Source organism: Zea mays, chromosome 2 (genome assembly GCF_902167145.1).
Source record: "Zea mays cultivar B73 chromosome 2, Zm-B73-REFERENCE-NAM-5.0, whole genome shotgun sequence".
Taxonomy (NCBI): domain Eukaryota; kingdom Viridiplantae; phylum Streptophyta; class Magnoliopsida; order Poales; family Poaceae; genus Zea; species Zea mays.
In genome coordinates, this window is record NC_050097.1 from 61,774,488 (window position 1) to 61,790,242 (window position 15,755).

The following is a 15,755-nucleotide window of genomic DNA, read 5'->3' on the forward strand; positions in this document are numbered from 1 at the left end:
TTTGGTACAGATCAAATGCCAGCTTCTTTTTTATTTAGGCAGCCATGTGTATATAATCTGCAAACAATACGAATAAATAAAAACTCAATGAAATTATTGAGCAAAAATATATTGTTGCAAAATGCATATCGCAAATAACACATTTTGAAAATAGAAAAATTAAACTTGAGCTCAAATCAACTTACAGATAGGGGTCGTCAGCTTTAGAGTTCGGAAGCAAATGTCAAAAAGTGCTTCGTTGTCAAGAACCATGCATTCGTCAGCGTTCTCAACCAGTTGATGGACAGACAGGGTTGCATTGTATGGCTCAACAACAGTGTCTGACACCTTGGGCGAGGGAAAGACAGATAATGTTAGCATCATCTGATCAGGGTACTCCTCTCTGATCTTTGAAATGAGAAGCGTGCCCATTCCAGATCCAGTGCCTCCTCCAAGGGAATGACAGACTTGGAAGCCTGATTACAGCAAGTTAAGAAAATTAGTGAGACTAAGGACACCTGAATGTTACCATCATAGTAAACATGTGCACAAACCAAATAGAGACAACCTAAATGTGTTCTATCACAAAAGAGTAGGGAAATGTGTAGTCCAATTTCACATAAGAAAATACCTATTGCGGGTGTCAATCACATATCCCTCATGACACTTTTGATGTCTTTCAGATATGAAATCAATCAAACAACATACATGGGTCAGACTATAACAATATGTGTAGAAAACCTAATCCTTGTCGATGCAGTTCATTTGTAGTTAAAACTAATAAAAATCAATATTGGTGAAGAAACTCATGTGTCATGTCATCATGTGACATGCAGCTAACAGTAAAAATAACAATCTGGTGGCATAAAATGATGAATCCTACAATTACCGTAGTCAACAACACAAAGACAAGGGATAATTGGAAAATTATATTCAACAATATAGAATACAAAGGCTTATAGTCAATGAGCTCTGCGCCCTCGTATACCCCTGTGACTCATAACTCTTATCATGACACTGTTCGTAGAGTATAAGCTGTTGAAGATGACCTAAGCGGCTTGTATTGCTTGAGTTTGGTTCAGCCCATAACCACTTGCGCTGCGGAAACCCAGGTATCTCAGATGAAACAAGCTTAGAATGCAGTCAGGTTAGTCGATCCTCAGATCACGGCATCCCTCTAGATCTAATACTTGAAGGACAGGTAAGTCTAGAACAGTAGGCACGAGCCAGTCTCCAATGTTGCATATTCTAACTGACCGGAGATGGGACAGATTCATGGTTGCTCTAGAGACTGCCAGTGCGTGTTCTGCACTGTCCCAGACAGAGAGCCGGTGAACATGATTCTCTGAGAACATCTCTGAGAACATGATTTAAGGACACCCCAAGAAATCAGCAACAATAACACATCATCAGTAAATAAATCTCTAGAACCTCACCTAGAAATAGTGCTTGCCTTCGTCCTTCATTTTATCGCTTCAGGATAGATCAGGGAGGCTGACACCACTACCAACATTAGCAATTGTCTGGATATATAAAAGAATAAGTAGGTTATAAAAAAATAAGTAGGTTACATCATTAAGAACACAGGAACCTGATGAAAAAGTTAACTTGTCTATGGTGGTGAAAGCTCAGAGACTGCATCGGGAATCCAGATTCGACATCGACAACACAATATCCACGCTTCAGAAAAGGTATCCAATAATTGAAAGACCAACCAACCTGCTTCCTCTCATCTTCCACGACCCATGAACAGGGTGCGGCTAGAGCTTCGAGATGCTGGAGCTGATCAAAGCATTCTGAGCTCTGTGCCGATTGGTCCATGGAAGAATAAGATAGACACCATGCGGCCACTCCACTGCCACTCCTCACAGAACAACAACAGAGCAGCAGGTGGACCATGGTCGGCACGATCGCTTGCTCTTGCTCTTGCTCTGCTGCCACTGCTCTCTCTGCTCTCTCCCACCGGCTGTGCGAGCAGCACGGAGCAGGACGGGGTCTCCCTCCTCAAGTTTCTCCAGGGGCTCTCGCAGGACTCCGACCTCGCCACTTCTTGGAGGAACGACACAGATTGGTGCACGTGGAAGGGCATCACCTGCGACATCGACGGTGCCGTCATAGAAGTCTCGCTGGTTTCTCGCTGGTTTCCCTGGGCCTCGAGGGCCACATCTCGTCGGCGCTCGGTGAGATGCCTAGCCTGCTACGCCTCAACCTGTCGCTCAACTCACTCTCTGATGGCCTCTTCGCGGAGCTACTGCTGTCCAGAAGCGTACTCGTCCTCGACGTCAGCTTCAACAACCTGAATGGTGATCTCCCCGAGCTACCATCTACGTCCACCAGACAGGGACGACAGCCTATCAAGTTACTCAACGTCTCAACTCTCAAGCAACCAGCTCACAGGGCAAATCCCGCCGCTCACACTAGCGGGCATGACCAACCTCGTCGCTCTCAACGTGAGCAACGACAGCCTCACCGAAGAGATTCCCAGCACCATCTGCGCCAGAATGCCATTCCTGTCGGTGCTCGACCTCAGCTTCAACCAGCTCAACGGAAGCATGCCCATGGACCTCAACCGTTGCTCCGCGCTACAAGTGCTCAAGGCCAACCACAATGAACTCCACGGGACTCTGTCGGACGAGCTCCAAGATGCGACCTCTCTCGAGCACATCTCCTTCCCAAACAACCATCTGCAGGGAGCGCTCAGCACCGAGCGTTTAGCCGAGCTCAGGAGTCTGGTCGTCCTCGACCTCGCGGAGAACAAACTCATCACGGGCGGCATCCCGGACTCTATCGAGTGGCTCGAGAGGCTGGAGGAGCTTCTCCTAGAGCACAACAGCATGTCCGACGAGCTACCACCAGGTCTGAGCAGGTGCTCGAGTCTCAGAACCGTCATTCTCCAGAGCAATGGTTTCCATGGAGACCTGAAAGTTGCCTAGAGGGGGGGGGTGAATAGGCAAGTTAAAACTTTTTCAACAAAAACTAGAAGCAAACTGGGTAAAACTGAATTGATCTCAAAATTCACCCAGTTAACTTTGGAAATGAGATGTTCTAAATGATCCACAGGGTTCAAAGTAGTAAATCTGAGAAGGGCACTTCTCAAAATCCACACACCAAAAGATATAAACAAATCTTTCACGGAATGGTGAGAGAACAAAGAACACAAACACACAATGAGCAAGAACACAAGGGACACAAGATTTATCCCGAGGTTCGGTCACACCACCAAGGTGCCCTACTTCCTCGTTGAGGCGCCCACAAAGAGCCGGGTCTCTTTCAACCCTAATCCTCCCTTTGCCGACCACAAAGGTCAAGCCCACACAATAATCTTTGCTCAAGCGAGCGGGTAATACAAACTTTCTTGTGGTCTTCCACAAGATTTGAAGACTCACAAGAGACACCTAGTCGTCTAGGAGCTAGAAGCTCCAAGAGTAATGAATCCACAAAGAACTCGATGTAGTACCAAAGCTCGAATCAAGAGGAGCAAGAGAGATTTGGAGATGAAGCACAAAAACCGCAGCTCTTAAACTCACTCAAAGATTTCTCTCCAAAGATTTGAAATGGGAGAGGCAAGAGGTGTGTGAGAGAGAGTGGGAGGTGTTTCTCAGGTTAGGAATGGAGTCCAAGTCGAGTTGTTCTATGGGGAGAGAGGTAGGAGTGAGTATATATAGGTGGGGCTCCAAAACTAGCCGTTTTTGACTTTTCTGCCCAAAAACCGGTTGAACCGGTCCCAAAACCGGTTGAACCGGTTTTTCAAAAAGCTGCGCACAACTTTTTGGCTGACACAGCAGACTGGCAGAAAAAAGTGAACAGTGCAAAAACCGGTTGAACCTATTTTAAAACCGGTTGAACCTGTTTCCACCAGACAAAAACCGGTTGAGTGTCCGGTTGAGTGTCCGGCTGAACCAGTATTTTCCAAAAAGGTGAACAGTGCAAAAACCGGTTGAACCTGTTTTCCCAAAAATCAATTTTGACCAAGATAGACTTAAAAAGGTTGTACTACATACTTTTACTAAGGATTAACAAGGGTAAAATGGAAGTTTTAGATCAAGGATTTTGAGCTTTAGTACCAACACCAACCTTCTTTATGGATCCCCCTTGATAGTACGACGATTCCTATACTCAAGTCAAATAAAATATAATTAAGTAAACTCCTTGAGTCATTGGTGTCTCAAGTGTGATTTCTCCATGATGTTGCTTCATAAGGATCACAAACATCTTTGTCTCACCTTTTGAAGCAAACACAAATCTAGCCTGTGACTTGTGCCATTTCACCATATATGAGTTCAAATCATGGCTTCAAGTCACCTTACTGATGCATCAACATGTTGTAACTCTTCATAGCTATTAGTTCATCGACTTAGTGCAAGTACTCTCTTCTTCACCTTAGCCATGGTACCTCGGTCTACAAGCTGTCGCTTGGCCTTCACCTTCGCTTAGTTCCTCCAAGCCCTTTCCTTGCTATCTTCACCCTATCAAGCCATTCTTAAGTCACATCCTATTGAGCATCCATTGAGAGAATCATTTCTTCAATATTGTGAACCTTGCTTGAATGTCATCTAGATATAACTGCTAAGATCAATCAAGCTCTAGTTTGATCTCATATATTCATATATAGACTAACAGTAATATGGTCAAGCCAATTCACGATTCCTCATATCTTATTCACTTTGGCTTGACCAATCCTCTTAATCACTTCATCCTCTATTATGATCATATTTATGCATAGTGATTTCTCAGGACTTGTCCATATATTCAAACCAATATAGAGACCATATTATATCCATTTGCATTGTCTCACTGGTTATTTGACCTTGTGTTGAACCTTGTTCACTGATCATTATACACTATTCAAGTATGTTCATCATACTGAATTTCCTGTTCAACACTTAGCAAACTTGTTAGACCTTTAAATGTGTTGTTATCCAAATCACCAAAACTCACAAAAGGGATGAATGCACTTTCAATCTCCCCCTTTTTGGTGATTGATGACAACATATTTAAAGCTTACATAAGATTTGATAAATAAGATTTTGAATCCTATAATATAGTTTCCTCCCCCTAAATATGTGCATTTCAGAAAATACCAATTTTGTACTCAAATGACAAAACCACATATTTGGGTCAAAGAGTGAAGACAACTTATATCATACTATTCATAGGGTGCTTTGTGTCATAAATAAACGTGATGCTCATGACATATTATGCACTCATCAATTTCCTTCATCTTATGTTTTACTTATGATTCAACCCCCTTTTGTCAATTATTTCTCCCCCTTTTCAAAAGTCTTCTTACACTTAGTTACATAAGACTAAAGGTAAGCTTTAATGCACAATTTCTCCCCCTTTGTCATAAATCTCCAAAAAAATAAAAAGAATATAAAGGGTAGAAATTATGATTAATCAAGATTTGAACACACTATCATACAAAGGGTCCTTATGTAGCACAAAGGTAATGGAGAAGTGTCATAAGTGATGTACCTTTGCGTTTTACCTTTTCAAAGGGGTGTTCCACACTTGTGTTGTATTTAGAGTTCATTTTGCAATCTCTTGTTGGCATAATTGTGACATAGGTCCAAGATATCAAATGAATATTGTCATACTAATTGAAAGATAAATCTTGATACCTGGAGTCTAGATGTCACCTAGCATTTTCTTATAACAAGAGGCAGCATGAAAATTGCACAAGTATGGATTATACAACTAGTGATTATGTACGAAAAATATCAATTGAAAACCACCAATTGATACAATTTGATAGATAATCAGATCACTAATTGCATATTACACTAAGTTCTCCTCAAGTTTTAGTGCACACATATATATGAATTCAATTGATACCTGTTGAGAGTACTTATTTGCAACTTAAAGTACCATTGGCATAAAAGGAGTATCAATTGAACATAATCATGCAACATAAGAAACATGTGCATTATTTAATCAATTAAGTTCTAGACAGGAGAATCTATAAGCTATGCTACTTCAGATATTTGTAATCCAAAAAGATGTGATACATATTTACCAATTTTAGATGATGTTGGAGTGGCATATACAAGAGAAACTCATTCTCTTATGAAATGTATAGAAGATACATTTATTAGAGCAAAGAATCTTTGATACCCATCAAAATTTGCAGTGGAAGCGATTGTCTTTGCTTGAAGATTCCTTTCTAATTTGAGACTACACACATAATAGACTTGAAAATGAAGTTAGTCTCAAAGATTCAAATTATAGACCATTCTCCCCATAAATGTGTGCATACAAGTGATGAATACTTGTTTAGCTTATGCACTTGGACTTGTGAGGCCAGGGGATTAAGTTCTACAATTTGAACCTTGGTACAAATAAAGTATGAAAATATGAAATTGCACCAATTTAAGGAATTACTCATAATCAAACGGTATACTAATAGACATGATATGCAATATTTTAAGCCAGGATTCAAGTGCAACCTTATGATGTGACTTAAGATATTGCATATACATGCATACACTAACTTGTAAGAGCCTAGATACACAAATGTAATACAATAGTACATGGAGTGACACACCTTTGTTCCATGCCATATGGTCTTCATTATAATCATGAATTTCTATCTTAGCTTTTGATAGGCTTGACATTTCAAAGAGAAACTTATCCTCTTTAAACGATCAAGAGAAACTCATTCTCTTCAAAGAACTACACAAATTCACTAAAAGAAAATGTTAGTCTTTAAGGACACAAGATATAGAATGAGCTCCCCCTAAATGTATGCATCAAGTACTCGAATTACTTGTAACATGCACTTGATTCAATTAAGATTCTTAGAGGAGTTCACCATATATCTTGGTCAAGGCATAATATATTTGAAACAATTGAATTTATGCTAGAGAACACATATCGTTCCCCAATAGAACTAATCCATGGGTGACATGTGGTAAATATTTGATCATTTCCTTGGAACCACTCATCCTCATTTGATGTTCTCCAAGGTGTGAGACTACAAAACATGAACTTGAAGAAATCATTAGCCTCACAAGATATAGGCTAAACTCTTCCTCAATTTGTGCATGCAAGAGTACACAAAGTACACTTATGCACATCAACAATACGAGGTTAAAGGAGATGTTTGCACTATATCTTGGTTTAACATAACATGCTTTACATAGATGATGAAAATCAAACCAATTGAAAGTTTAAGAACTGAAAGTATATCAATTGAAATCCTAAAGGGTAAAACATGCTAATATGAACCTCAAACCTCATAATGAAGGATATCACATAAATATGTCACTACATCTTCATTATTTGGTTGACAAAAAGTGTAACTCTCTTCTTGAATGACTGTGCTTTCTTTTCTTTTATGATTTCATCCAACCAAGTGATCTTGAACTTTATTCATCTTTTCTTGGTTCGATCATACTTGATATGATATCAATTGAAACTCAATGATTGAAACAACCAAGACTCTTATATTTGTAGATTTTGAATTCATCTTCAAAGAACTTGGGAGAACCTTGTTGAAACACTTAGAAAAGAGAGCATTAGAAACACAAGAGCGGGTTTCACAAATGATGATCCTTATATGTGGATGGCAAATGAATCATCATTACTGAAACCCAAAAGGATAGACTAAATTCCTTTAAATTAGTGCACACATATAGTTGATGTCAAAGTTATATGCACTATTGAACATTTTATATTGCAAGGAATTTAACCTATACTATGGTACATCCCACTAAGGATAGAATACTAAAACAACTGAAGGAGAGGAAGTTTTCATACCTTGGCTTCTTATCAACTTCTTCTTACTTTAGTTGAATAGTATCCTTTAAGCTTGTGATTTATCCAATTTTAAAATAAGCACCATCTCTCAACATAGATTTTCTATGGATAAACTCAACACAAGAGATGGCATTAGTAGCACAAGCACTAGTTTCTTATTTAGCAACCATTTATATGTGAAAGTCAAACGAGTTGCTAAAATAGAGAAACCTCATAATATGGACTAAATTTCCCTTGAGCCCTCATGCACAATATATTTTGAATGACATGGATAATATGCATGGTTGTTCAATGAAGTTTAAAGGGCTGACTTAATCCATATTATGGTGAGTGTCTAATATGGAAGAATAAAATCCAAATTAACTAGATAGAAAATACGTCACATAATTTTGGATTGTTGACCATATGATAATATTCATTAATCTTCCAATTGGACCTTTATTTCATAATCAACAACTGATGTGTATCCTCAAGTGCTTCTTCTTCCTTAGTGGCTACACAAGTCACAAAAGAGATAAGATTTGAAAATAATATGCACTTGAGATTCAGTTGTTACCACCCTTGCTACTATCTCCAAATATGATTTATACATCCATTATCAAGCACCCAACTTGATTCATTTAAGGAGTGATCCTGCAAAACAAGATTAAGCTTCGTATTTTGGTACCCAATTTGAATTGGGTCCTTTGAGATTAGTAGTAAGAGCCTTGGGTACCCACACATTCCTTATTGTGGCCTTTCTCTTTTTGTAGGCATCCACATATACTTGACATCCATCTTACATGGTTTCAAGTCAATATTTAATCACACAAAAAAACTAGAGTTAAGAATAGGAGTCTTTTCTCCTTTTCTTGATACATCGTTGTGTTGCCTTCTCGATGATGAACCTATCTTGACCTTGGGTGCACCTAGCTTATCAAGGTTAGTCGCACAAGCATTCATAACATGAAGACAAGTTATGCATGGAATTTACAACTTAGTGATCCAATTCAATGTGAAGCATATGGATACCGATTTAAGTAGATTTCTAAGATATGAAAATATGGGTTTCCAAATTTTAGAGAGTATGGATCACTAATTGTACCTTTTATAGTTTAAAAATCATATCCATGTTAGTGCATATGTATGTCATGAATATCAATAAAAAGATTCTTATGCACTTTTAGATTTAACGATAAGGGAATTTTAAACTGCATCAAGAGTAGCTATTTAGAAAACAAAGATTACAATCCATATGAATGAGATACAAATTTATCATTTTGGATTGTCTTAGTATAGCTTACTCAAGGGAAACTTATTCTCTACGACACAAGATATATATAATGTGCTCCCACTAGATATGTGCATCAAGTATTTGAATGACTTATCAAATGCACTTTCAATTCAATGAAGATTCTCAAGAGGAGTACATTACATATATTGGTCAAGGCATGAAAAATTTGCAATGAATTAACTTATGCCTAAGAATACTTACCACCATATAGAATGTACCATTTGTTATATCAATTGAAAGATCTTACTATATGAGATGGTGTCATCTAAGTATTCTTCTTTTCTTCAATTGTGGAGACTTCCTTCTTTAGCTTGTTATCTCTTTTCCTTTTAAAACTAGTAAAAAAAGCACTTTGAAAAGAGGTATTAGTAGTACAATGAAGTATTTAATGAATGATGATATTTATATATGAATGTCAAATAAATCATCATTTATGAGGCATAAAGGCATAAATTAAATTCCTTTTAAGTTAATGCACATGGATGAGTGAATTAACAATATGCACCAATTTACAAATTTAATCCAAAAGGAATTTAACCTTCATATTGACATTTCTTTTCATAAAATAGATTATTACTAATTGAAAGTATGCCACTTGAAAGGAACTACTATTGATCAACTACCAATTGAAGCAATTAGTTCCATACCTTTGCCTTGAGCATTCCTAATCTTTCTTTTAGGTGAAGATTAACCTTTAAAGCTTGTGATTTTACTAATTTAAAGAGCACAATCTCTACTTATGAATTTCATGAAATAGCTTAAAAGAGATTGCATTAGTAACACAAGCAATAGTTTCCTATTTAGCAACCTCTAGTATATGAATGACAAGAAGATTACTAAAATAAGGAAACCTCATGATATGAACTAAATTACCCTTACAAGCATCATGCATAACATCAATTGAAAAAAGATGAAAGTAGCATGATTATTTAATTAAGTTTATAGGGCAACTCTAATTCATAACATGGTGAGTGATTAATGTAGAAGACTCAAAACCAATTTAAACAAGAATGAATACATCACATAGTATTGGTTCGATCTTCTTTGAATGTTGAATGGCACACTCCATTTGGGAAACACATTTTCATGTTGTGAGACTACATAAACACTTAGATAGAAACATTAGTCTCACAACTCTAGTCATATAGAGAATTCCCCATTTGGTAAGTGCTATAAGAATTTGAATTTCTTACTTAGCACTCTATTCATTTAAGAACATGGGATAATACTCTTTATGTCTAGGTCATGGCAATAATATAATGATTAACTTGAAATATGCCACAAGATACGTACAATCAATTTAAAGCATGTAGATTGTCACAATATAAAAATATGAACTTGCAATCTACCATATAATTAGATCCTTTCCAAAGCAAGGTAAAATCTTTTAAGTTCATTCTCAAGTGCTTCATTTTTCCTATGTGGCTACAAAAGACACAAAGGAATATAATAAATAAAAGCAATGTGCACCTAAGATTTAATTTTTACCATCCTTTGGATATCACTTAGTTGTAGGCATTTTGCTTGATTCCCACAAAGGTTAATCCTTATTCCCTACAACACAAGTTCTTGCTAGAGATGAATATGAAGTTAGTGATATAACAACTCAATTCATCTTTGGGTCAATCTTAAAGGATAGACAATGTAAGATTGATAGCTTGAGATAAGAATTGAGTTGAACCGCTCAAGCACCCCAAAGCTTCATATCATCTCTGGGTACCTGCAAAACTTATTAAGTACATTTTGGTACCCATCTCATGATAGGTCTATCAAGGTTAGCCAATAAGGACTTAGGCACCCAAATAGCCTTGGCCCTAGAATATGGTGAACTCATCACCTTTCTAGCACAAGAGTCAAATTTGGGTCTCCTAAGCATATTTGAATGTATTAACAAGTTAGGCTTAGGAGTTTTACCCTTTGGACAAACCTTGAATAGATGACCTTTTTCACGGCAATTGTAGCAAATGCGATGCTTGTCCTTGCAATGCATTTGCCTTTTGCTTTCATCCTTTTTGATGGTCATCTTTCTTGATCGTGCAAGGTCTTAATTCTTCATGTGGGGGCATGAATCAATTTCATGGCCCTTCTCCTTGCATCCATAGCACCTCCTATCGCTTCTCTTTGATCTTTCTTTGTTTAAGCACATAGGTACATTGTTAGAGCAAATCATATGAGCATTAATTTTCTCACCATAGATTTTGCTCATGCCCTTCTTGGAAAGCTTGGTATTCTTTTGAAGGGGTTTTGTGCATGCTACGGTTGTCCCCTTCTCAAGCTTTTTCACCATATTATCACGGTTATCTTGAGAAGGTTGAGCATGACACTTTCCCTTCAAAAGAGTTAAGCTCCTTCTTAGCCTTCCAACTTCTTCCTTGAGCTCTTTATTTTCTTGTGTCATAGAAATATCACTAATTCCTGAAATTTCTAGCTCAATGGAAGATTGGCTTTCTTGAGAGCAACATTTGTTAGCACATGATAATATAGTTTGTACTTGAGTACATGTGCATATGTGAGGTTGGTATGATTTCAAATTAGTTAACACAACCTCATGAGCCATTTCTAACATGATATGTGAATCCATAAATTTATTATGAGAGCACACAAGCATATCATGTTTTTCTTGCAAACCTAGATTTTCAATATTTAGCCTTTCTATCGTGTTCTTGAACATAGCATTTTTATTTTCTAATTGAGCAATATATGATGAATGATTAACAACTTTAATTTGCTCAATTGAAATGTCTTCATACCTTTGGACCAAATAATCATGAGAGCACTTTAGCTTCTCATGCTCTTTGGTCAACTTCTCTAAGTCTTCAATTTTTCTGATGAGGAAGTCTTCTTGCTTATGAAGCATTTCTTTTTGTTCTTCCGCTCTTTTCATGAGTTTGAGCAAGCTCATCCGATGTTTCTTGCTTAGCTGAGCGAAGAATTGTTGAAGATCATCCTCATCTTCACTATCACTTTCTTGCTCCTCCTCATCCTCACTTTCGCTTTCACTGTCACTCCCATTAGCAATAAAGCACATATGAGAAGTGGATTTGAAAGACGAACCTTGTGAAGAGGTGGATTCGTTGTTTGGTCTCCATCGATCATTTTCTTCTTCAATTTTGTTCTTCGCCTCATCTTCCTTCATTTTAAGGAACATCCTTTCGGCGATTCTCATGGCAAGATCTATTGCCCTAGGATCAACATCTGCACCAAAAGATAAAGTCGAGGCAACCTCAACTTTTTCAAGCTTAGAAGCACTTTCGTTTCTTAGTCCCCCCGACATGATCTCTTCCTCACGCGGTTAAGCGTTAGAACGAGGATTAGGCTCTGATACCAATTGAAAGTTGCCTAGAGGGGGGGTGAATAGGCAAGTTAAAACTTTTTCAACAAAAACTAGAAGCAAACTGGGTAAAACTGAATTGATCTCAAAATTCACCCAGTTAACTTTGGAAATGAGATGTTCTAAATGATCCACAGGGTTCAAAGTAGTAAATCTGAGAAGGGCACTTCTCAAAATCCACACACCAAAAGATATAAACAAATCTTTCACGGAATGGTGAGAGAACGAAGAACACAAACACACAATGAGCAAGAACACAAGGGACACAAGATTTATCCCGAGGTTCGGTCACACCACCAAGGTACCCTACTTCCTCGTTGAGGCGCCCACAAAGAGCCGGGTCTCTTTCAACCCTAATCCTCCCTTTGCTGACCACAAAGGTCAAGCCCACACAATAATCTTTGCTCAAGCGAGCGGGTAATACAAACTTTCTTGTGGTCTTCCACAAGACTTGGAGACTCACAAGAGACACCTAGTCGTCTAGGAGCTAGAAGCTCCAAGAGTAATGAATCCACAAAGAACTCGATGTAGTACCAAAGCTCGAATCAAGAGGAGCAAGAGAGATTTGGAGATGAAGCACAAAAACCGCAGCTCTTAAACTCACTCAAAGATTTCTCTCCAAAGATTTGAAATGGGAGAGGCAAGAGGTGTGTGAGAGAGAGTGGGAGGTGTTTCTCAGGTTAGGAATGGAGTCCAAGTCGAGTTGTTCTATGGGGAGAGAGGTAGGAGTGAGTATATATAGGTGGGGCTCCAAAACTAGCCGTTTTTGACTTTTCTGCCCAAAAACCGGTTGAACCGGTCCTAAAACCGGTTGAACCGGTTTTTCAAAAAGCTGCGCACAACTTTTTGGCTGACACAGCAGACTGGCAGAAAAAAGTGAACAGTGCAAAAACCAGTTGAACCTGTTTCCACCAGACAAAAACCGGTTGAGTGTCCGGTTGTGTGTCCGGCTGAACCAGTATTTTCCAAAAAGGTGAACAGTGCAAAAACCGGTTGAACCTGTTTTTCCAAAAATCAATTTTGACCAAGATAGACTTAAAAAGGCTGTGCTACGTACTTTCACTAAGGATTAACAAGGGTAAAATGGAAGTTTTAGATCAAGGATTTTGAGCTTTAGTACCAACACCAACCTTCTTTATGGATCCCCCTTGATAGTACGACGATTCCTATACTCAAGTCAAATAAAATATAATTAAGTAAACTCCTTGAGTCATTGGTGTCTCAAGTGTGATTTCTCCATGATGTTGCTTCATAAGGATCACAAACATCTTTGTCTCACCTTTTGAAGCAAACACAAATCTAGCCTGTGACTTGTGCCATTTCACCATATATGAGTTCAAATCATGGCTTCAAGTCACCTTACTGATGCATCAACATGTTGTAACTCTTCATAGCTGATTAGTTCATCGACTTAGTGCAAGTACTCTCTTCTTCACCTTAGCCATGGTACCTCGGTCTACAAGCCGTCGCTTGGCCTTCACCTTCGCTTAGTTCCTCGAAGCCCTTTCCTTGCTATCTTCACCCTATCAAGCCATTCTTGAGTCACATCCTATTGAGCATTCATTGAGAGAATCATTTCTTCAATATTGTGAACCTTGCTTGAATGTCATCTAGATATAACTGCTAAGATCAATCAAACTCTAGTTTGATTCTCATATATTCATATATGGACTAATAGTAATATGGTCAAGCCAATTCACGATTCCTCATATCTTATTCACTTTGGCTTGACCAATCCTCTTAATCACTTCAACCTCTATTATGATCATATTTATGCATAGTGATTTCTCAGGACTTGTCCATATATTCAAACCAATATAGAGACCATATTATATCCATTTGCATTGTCTCACTGGTTATTTGACCTTGTGTTGAACCTTGTTCACTGATCATTATACACTATTCAAGTATGTTCATCATACTGAATTTCCTGTTCAACACTTAGCAAACTTGTTAGACCTTTAAATGTGTTGTTATCCAAATCACCAAAACTCACAAAAGGGATGAATGCACTTTCAAGACCTGAACAGCATCGACTTCTCCTCCTTGCCCAGGCTAAAAGTTCTAGATTTCATGGACAACAACTTCACCGGCATAGTCCCTGAGAGCCTGTACTCGTGCAACGACCTCATCACGCTCCGACTGTCCTCCAACGGCTTCCACGACCAGCTCTTGCCGGGGATTGGCAGGCTCAAGTCACTCAGGTTCCTGTCCCTGACAAACAACTTGTTCACGAACGTCACGAACGCGCTCCAGATCCTCAAGAGCGCTCCGAGCCTCACGACTCTGCTGATCGACACCAACTTCAGAGGCGAGGCAATGCCGGAGGACGAGACGATCGACGGCTACCGGAACCTCCAGGTCCTGTCCCTGGCGGACTGCTCGCTGTCATGAGAAATCCCTTGCTGGGTGTCAGGGCTCGAGAACCAGCGAGAGTTGTTCCTGTCTAGCAACCGGCTCACCGGCTCGATCCCGGCCTGGGTCAGCGGCCTGAGCCTCCTGTTTGTTCTGGACGTGTCCAACAACAGCCTCGCGGGGGAGATCCCGACAGCGCTGGTGGATCTACCGATGCTGAGGTCTGAGACGACCGTGGACGACGACGACGACGATGGGTCTTCGAGCCAGGCCGCGTTCCCGCTGCCCGTCTACATGGCCGCATCGCTCAAGTACCACAGGGCGAACTACTGCCCTAAGCTGCTAAACCTCGGCGATAACGGGCTCACCGGCACGGTGCCGCCGGAGATCGGCCGCCTGAAGGGACTCATGTAGCTCAACATGAGCTTGAACAGCCTGCGCGAGGAGGTTCCACAGGCCGTCGACAACCTCACGAACCTGGAGGTGCTGGACCTGCCAGCAACTGCCTGACGGGCGAGATCCCCTGGGCGCTGGAGAGCCTCCACTTCCTCTCCTACTTCAACGTCTCCAACAACGACTTGGACGGGCCTGTTCTGGCAGGAGGCCAGTTCTGCATGTTCCCGAGCTCTAGCTTCGCGGGGAACCCGGGGATGGAGGCGGCTGCGGGAGCGGGAGCGGGAGCGGATCCGGCGCTAGGCACGACTCGCGAGCGAGGATGGCATCGCAATCGGACGGTGGGAATGGACGCAATCGGACGGTCGAGATAGAGGCGGGGGCACGGTTGTGCCTGGTCTACGCTATCGTCTTAAGGATTAGTAGAGATATATATCGAAACAAAAAAATTATTAGTCTTAATAGACACAAGATAATGACATGTTCAAAGAAAGTTTGCAGTTAGTTTCTAAAGCTACACACTAAGAGCAAATCAACCATATGTAAAAATTCTTGAGGTAGCAAAATACTGCTCTTAATGACGGCGTGAAGCTACTAACTTTCGAGAACCTACTAACGTCCGAGAGGTTTCTTTGGCTGTAGGAAGTTAGCTAACTTCCTAGAGGG

The 15,755-nt window shown here is 39.7% G+C and overlaps 1 pseudogene; it reads left to right on the forward strand.

Moving 5' to 3' along the window:
• The first annotated feature begins 1,820 nt into the window (after positions 1-1,820).
• On the forward strand, positions 1,821-15,463 carry LOC109939300 (receptor-like protein 2; annotated as a pseudogene).
• The last annotated feature ends 292 nt before the right edge of the window (positions 15,464-15,755 follow it).